This window comes from Camellia sinensis, chromosome 4, assembly GCF_055761805.1.
Source record: "Camellia sinensis isolate YWXY chromosome 4, ASM5576180v1, whole genome shotgun sequence".
Lineage (NCBI taxonomy): Eukaryota > Viridiplantae > Streptophyta > Magnoliopsida > Ericales > Theaceae > Camellia > Camellia sinensis.
Genome location: NC_138964.1, coordinates 156,864,755 through 156,871,915, shown reverse-complemented (window position 1 = coordinate 156,871,915; position 7,161 = coordinate 156,864,755). Strand labels below are relative to the sequence as shown.

At 34.8% G+C, this 7,161-nt stretch overlaps 1 long non-coding RNA gene across 1 annotated transcript; it reads right to left on the bottom strand.

Moving 5' to 3' along the window:
* Nucleotides 1-4,436: 4,436 nt before the first annotated feature.
* Nucleotides 4,437-6,864, bottom strand: LOC114306866 (uncharacterized). The gene is made up of 3 exons (XR_014365763.1): nucleotides 6,749-6,864; nucleotides 4,663-4,715; nucleotides 4,437-4,559 (listed from the first exon to the last, which is right to left on the bottom strand). It is a non-coding gene; the product is annotated as an uncharacterized LOC114306866 (long non-coding RNA).
* Nucleotides 6,865-7,161: the final 297 nt, after the last annotated feature.

The window sequence follows — 7,161 nt, the reverse complement described above, 5'->3', positions numbered from 1 at the left end:
CCTTGACCCTCACACTTGGTTTGACACCCCAAACCAAGTAATGCAATGCATGTTATGCTAACATGGCTCGAAATGCAACATGATATCAAGATGCAAGGCATGCCAAGTATCGTGCAACTAGTATGGCAAGCATGCAATGTTAGGCATACAAGATGCAAATGCAATGTAAATATGGACACTTTAAGCCAAAGGGTCATCATGATACAACACCTAATGAAGCAAACATGCAACAAACATGAAACAAACATGCAATGGTGGCTTAAAATGGTAAAGGGGCAGACCTTAACCCACCTCAAAACAGTGGCCAAAAGTGTCCAAAAGGTGGACCAATACTCATGCCAACAAGCTAGCCAATGGTCCTAAGGTTAAGGCACAAAAAGGAGGCACTTCACTCCCACCAACATGACCACACATGGCATGACTTGGACAAGCCAAAACAGAATTTTAACATGCAAAAAGGGACTCCAAAACCTCCTAATATGACAGCTTAGGTGGCTCCCATGAAATGCATCCACCAAGACTCACTTCTAGGCATAAAAGGGTACACCCTAAGAGCATGGAAGAGGTCACAAATGCAAGCACACAAGCATGATTTATAGGCTGAAATATGACCCTAAATGATGGTAAATCATGAGGATGGCCTAAGCTATGTATGTTGGAGGTCAATGTGCTCAAAGCTTACAAGCCAAAACACAAAGAGATGACATCAAACAAGGCAAGCATGACTGAAATGGATGGCCACAGACCTTAAACATGGTAAAATAATGCCAACACCTTCATGGAACCAAGCCAACACATGCAAGAATCATGGCCTAAACACAAGGTACAATTCTAGGCCAAACGGGGGAATGTAAAGCAAGTATATTAAGCATGCAAATGGGTACAAATCCGGCCAAAAACAGAGATCACATATGACCCAAAACACCCAAAAAACTTCTGAAATGGGGCCAAAAATGATCAAGCATGCATGTTACCCTTTTAAGCCAAAATACAAGGAAGCAAGACAATGAAGGGAGAGGGGTGTCCCTCCCCTATGCAAGTCTTCAAACCACCTTCCTCACCACTGAAAATCCACTGGTTTTCAATGGTAAGAAGAACAAAAAACTTAAGCAAACAAAGTCTTACCAAAGAGGCAACAAAAAGGCCAAATAAGGCCTAAGAGGGTGAGTTTGAACTCAAACCACAAAGGACCCTTAATGAAAGTTCTTAAGCATGAAAATACAAGCCTTTTTTATGTTATGCACAAAAACTAAATCAGCAAGTAAGATAGGTAAAAGACTAGTGCAAGTTTGGAGAAACTAAAGTAAAATGCTCACCCTTGAAGCACACTTCAAGAACAGCCAAGGCAGCCTCCTTCTTTTGATCAAAAATAGCCCAAAAACTCAAGAATCAACCCTCAAAGTCCTCAATCTCGGAGCAAGGTGTAATAGTGTGTGTATTGGTGCAAAAGTAAGGTAAAATCACACTTTTAGGCCAAGAAACACACACAAAGGAGGAGAGAGAGGGAAATATAGAGATAGGGTGTATCTATATGTGGAAGCTCTGGTTTTTGCCTTCAAAGTCTCTAACCTAGAGCAAAGAGAAGGCTCCTCCTCTTATAGAACTCCCTCTTGCAAAGCTTATACAACAAGCTTGCTTAGAGGGAGATCCCTCCATACACGTGTATGGAGGGAAGCAGAGTTGGTGCCAGCTATCACAGCTGGCACAAAATATCTACATAAAGTAGATGAACAGTGGTCGGCTGCCCAAAAATGTCATTTTGACAAAATTGAGTGCCGACCGGCAACAAAAAGAGTGCCGACCGGCAACAAAAAGTGTCGATGGCAGCAAAAATCAGCTGGTGGCCTCTAGCCACTACCGGTGGTGTGTGGGGATGCCTCACAAGGCATTCTCTGCCCCTCCAAGGCAAAACACAAGTGTTTGGTGCAAAACCAGACACAAAACGGTCAAGTTCGGAGATCCTGAGGCAGGGCGCGTAGCCGAGACCTCCGGGAACTCCAGACGAACACAAACATGGATGATCACCGAATGTTCAAGCGGTGACGTCCAAGTCTTGAGGACGGTCAAAAATGGGGTGTCTACACCACCCATGGATGAACCCTCCTGCCTCTGTTGCTCTTCCTCTTGAAATACAGTACCCACTTTATTTGAATTCATCTCTGTTTTCTATTTCTGGCTGTGTCTTCTCTGTTTGATTTTTCACCAATGTTTCTAGACAGTCATTTGTTTGGTGCGATTTATTATAAATTAAAATTTAATAATTAAAAAATAAAAACTAAATATATATCTTTGTCAACTTCTAGATAATCAATTTATTTAAATTATTTCAACGTTATAAATCATAAATAGAAATTACATTAAATAACTTAATACTCTCAAATAAAAATAAGTTGAGTTCATTTACGCTGTAACAAAGCCCAACTGAATCTAGAGAAAGAGGAGAAGATGTGGAGAGAGATAAAGAGAGAGATGCGGTTTTTCTGAGGGAGGAAAGGGAGTAGCCACGGATTTGGATTTCAACGACGAAAGGAGGACATGTATACATATATATATATATATATATATGTGTGTGTGTGTGTGTGTGTGTATGTGTGTATAAAAAATTAAATAAAGTATGAATGTATGAAAGTGAGAAATAACATAAAAGCATATCTAAATAAGATAAATTACACTAAATACCTTATATTTTCATTAAAATCTCATTTTAGTCCCTTTATTTTTAATTCTAACCGTCAACTCCTTATATTTTAAATTAAATTTCAATCTCACCCTTCAATTCATCCACTCTGTACTTTGATCCTCTTGAAAGATTTTTATTACATATATAATATATAGTGGAACCTCTCCATTACAAATAATGGAAAGGATCACAATCTCATCTTACTATCAACAAAATTGACATAATTTGTCATTTGAAGCATATGTGACAATTTTATTATCTCATTAGCATTCTTATATTTTTATTAAAATCTCACTTTAGTTTTTATATTTTTACTAAAATCTCATTTTCGTCCCTTTATTTTTATTTTTCGTTAGCTTTTATTAATAGTAGATGGGGGAAAAAAGGTGAAATTTAAATTTCTCTTACGTTGTGTTTGGTTGGAGGATTTGAAGAGGAATTTGAAAAGAAAAAGGGAAAGGGAAAAATTCGGTAAAATGTGAATATAATATACCTACATTTCACCTAGTTTCACACACATTTTCCCTTTCCCTTTTCAAATCCCTGCCCAAATCGCTTAACCAAACACAGCATTAAAGTGTAAGTGATTGATTGTATAAAAATGATTGCGCCATTGGCGATGTTGGTTCGACTGGAGGTGGCTCTAAGCTCCTTGTTCCATTGTCCATGGGAGCAGTTAGAGGTAAAAAGATTGAAAAGATTACTGAATAAGGGCTGCCAAATGGAGAAAATTGATAAAGGAATAAGATAAACATTTAGGGAAATTACAAATACATGGAACAGTGGAAAAAAATTGTACTACAAATGATTTTTTTTTTTCATACAATTCTGACAAACAAAAAAAATGTACAAAAAAAAAATTACACCAAACACATAAATGAATTTGCACATGCACACAAAAGAATTGCGCTATCATAAAATGTAAATTTTTTTTTTCACTGCTCTATTGAAATGCACACTACAAAAAAATTGACTTTTTGTGACGGTAAAATACCGTCGCTAATACTCGTAATGCCGTCGCTAATACTTTTTGCGACGGCAAAATGACTTTTTGCGACGGCAAGAGGGGGGTCGCAACTGCAGGGGTTGCAAAAGAGTTTTTGCGACGGTAAGTGCCGTCGCTAATGTTTTGCGACAGCATTTCTACCTTTTTGCGACGGCACCATGCAGTCGCTAATAACGTTTGAAATTTCTTGACTTTTTTGCGACGGCCCTATTTTACCGTTGTTAAAAATGTTATTTGAGACGGCAAAAAATACCGTCGCTAATAGTCTTTTTTTAAAAAAAAACATTGTTTTTTGCGACGGTGTGGTGCCGTCGCAGAAAGTATAAAAAATATGAAATTTTTTATTTTTTACGACAGTGTAATGCCGTCGCAAAAAATATTAAAAAATAATAAAATTTTTATTTTAAATAATAAAATTTCTATTTTTTGCGACAGTATAATGTCGTCACAAAAAGTAAAACCTATAACAAAATTAATAAAAATATTAAAATTTTCTATTTTTTCCGACGGTGGTGCCGTCTCTCACTCTCTAAGAGCTGATTATTTACATTTCATTCACAAAAACATCATAGCAGAAAATAAAAATAAAAATTGATCAAACCATCAAATTCAATATTTTACAAAGAATAATTAAACTGGACATGTTCATAAAAGCATATTTAAATTATAAAATTCACCCAAATCCTATAAAATAATAAAATAAAATCTAAAATTCACCAATCAACACATTGGATATTTAAATGCTCCTACAAAAAATAAAAAAATAAAAAATTCCCAACAAGATCTCAATTTTGAGCCTATTTCAAAAATCAAGCTGCAAATTCCTTACTTCTAGAATCAGATCTTCCCCTCGGCAAAATTTATCCTTTTGACCTACAAATAAATAGATAACAGTTGCAAATTATAATCTTTTGGAGAAACCAACTATTTAAACACCAGTAATGAAGACAATGAAAACTGTGGAAAGAACATTTACGTTGTCATCAGGAACAACTGCATATCTCTCAATTGGAGAAACCAAAGCTTTCCCTGCTCACAAAAAAAAATAATAAATAATAATAATAATAATAATAATAATAATAATAATAATAATAATAATAATAATAATAACAATAACAATGGAATTCAATATAGTCCAAAATAGTGTAATAAACTCTTATTGTAATATACCTAGGGAATTTTTTCATGTCTGATGAGAGTGGGAAGGGTTGGACTTAAAGGGTTCCTACCTGTCTTGGATTGTAGAATACACAAATTTATTTGTAGGAACTCACATGCAAAGGGTCCATCATAAAGAATTGTGAGAAGAATACTAATATGTGATTACAATTAACTCTTCCTTACAATTGAATCCATAGGTCTTTGTTATACATGACTAAATCATCTTAGCATCTTCTCTCTCAACTTATCTTCAACTGATAGTACTCCTACCATTTCGCGCATATATTCATTTCTAATCCTATCTTTCACACATTCATCAGTAATCAATTTAAAGAAGATGATGACAAGGTAAAATTTTATTAAATTTGGATGATCAGATAAGGCAACAGCAACATTCACCAATCAGCATCATGGCAGAATTTGTGCATTGACAGACACATTTGAGACTACTGCATTTCCTTATCTTGGAAAAGTAAGAATTAATTTTCCAGTCAGCCCAACTAGCATGTGGATGCCAAAGCTTTGCTTATGCCCACATAGCATATGCATCATTTTGAAAGAGAAGGTTATGCAACAAATGATTAAGTAATCAAAACCCTACAAAAAGTAAACAGGTAATGAGGAGGAATTCCACCAAAAAACCTGCACTTCTGTGGAGCAAATGTGATTCCTATAGAAGCAGGGGCAACTCCACACAGGTATGAGTGGAATTAAATTTTTATTTACTACATATAATTGTTCGTTTGATGAAAACCTTAAAATAGTTGTCACCACTGGAAAAGGAGTTTGAACACACTGCCCATTTAGTCCAATTCTAAACATCCCAAAACATCCCAATCCTCTCAATCCTCCATTGGGTCTACTCTACTCTACTCTACTCTACAAAGTCCATGCAAGAAAATCATTTGTTTGTGTATGTATTTAGTACAAATCATTTTGAAAATTGATGTAATTTATTCAAATTAGGACCTAAACTAGATGGAATTGTAATTTGAAGTCAATTTTTTGTTTTTTACTACGTGCAAATTGATGCATCAAATTGACAGTGTTGTTTATTTTAAATCTTTTATATGATCAAAATTTCTAAATGAACATCACTTGTAGTGCAAGATTCATCTTCTACCCAAGAAATGTGGGGTGATAGTCGCATAGAAAATTATTTTCAGCTAAGTTGTGTTGACATGAACAATCTTCTATGAGATCCAAGGAAAGCATGCCTAGTTTAGTCCTCACTGAATAAGGGTTTAAAAGGAGGAGTAGATTGAGTCCAAGGCTACAATAAAAAAATCTCATCTTATCAATTCTAAAACTTCATCTACTTGAGTGGCTTTTTTGTTAAAACAATTTATTTATGATTTGAGACATTAAAGTTTCTCTACTTCTTGGAAATAGGTGATAGATATTTATAGGTGTGAATTTCTATAGTAATGGTAAAATTCAGGGTGTGTTTGGTATCATTTTTGTTTTCATATTCTATTCTCAAAAATTGGGAAAATGAAAATTTTGTTTGACAAATTGATTTGCTGAAACACTTCTATTGGAAACACTTTATTATTTTTTCTGATAAGCAACAAAGAAGATTGTGATAGATAAAGTAGAGAGGGGGCACAACCTGAGTACAATCACACAAGAAAATCAAAAGAATAAAAAAGAAGGGAAAAAAAGTATTGAGGAAACTCCAAAATCCTACAGAAACCCGTAAAATAAAAAAGATAAGTTGATGAATGGGTGTTTTTTTATTGTTTTTGTTTCTGAAAATATCGAAGATAAAAACAAATTTTGAATTCCTACTGTAAAGAAATAAAACGCCTGGGGATTCAAAAGCACAAAATTTATTAGTTGTGATCCATAATATAACAATACAATAAAAAAGAGTAAAAATAAATGAAAGAATAAATTACCAGCAATAGTAGCATTATCCCATCCTTGTAGTAAGTTACCCATTGCTGCAGCAACAGCCACCAGAACTGCTCCACTCATCTTGCTCTCTCTCTCTCTCTCTCTCTCTCTCTCTCTCTCTCTCAAAACTGCATGATATTTGAACAGTGCAATGTAAGAATAACATAAAGCAACTTCTTCCGTTTGGTGAATAGACTCTGCAGTTGACAGGATGTGAAATGAAGATGGCAACTGAGTTTTGATCTATGCATACTACTGCATTAAGCTAACACCTAAAAGAAACTCCTTTGAAAACCATTAAAAACATGAGAATGATTAAAAGCATCTTTCGAGGAAAGGAGTATTCATATTCACTCAATGTAGCTAACACCTCATTTGGGGATCCTCTTTTTTGAAGCTACGTTTGTCTTCCTCA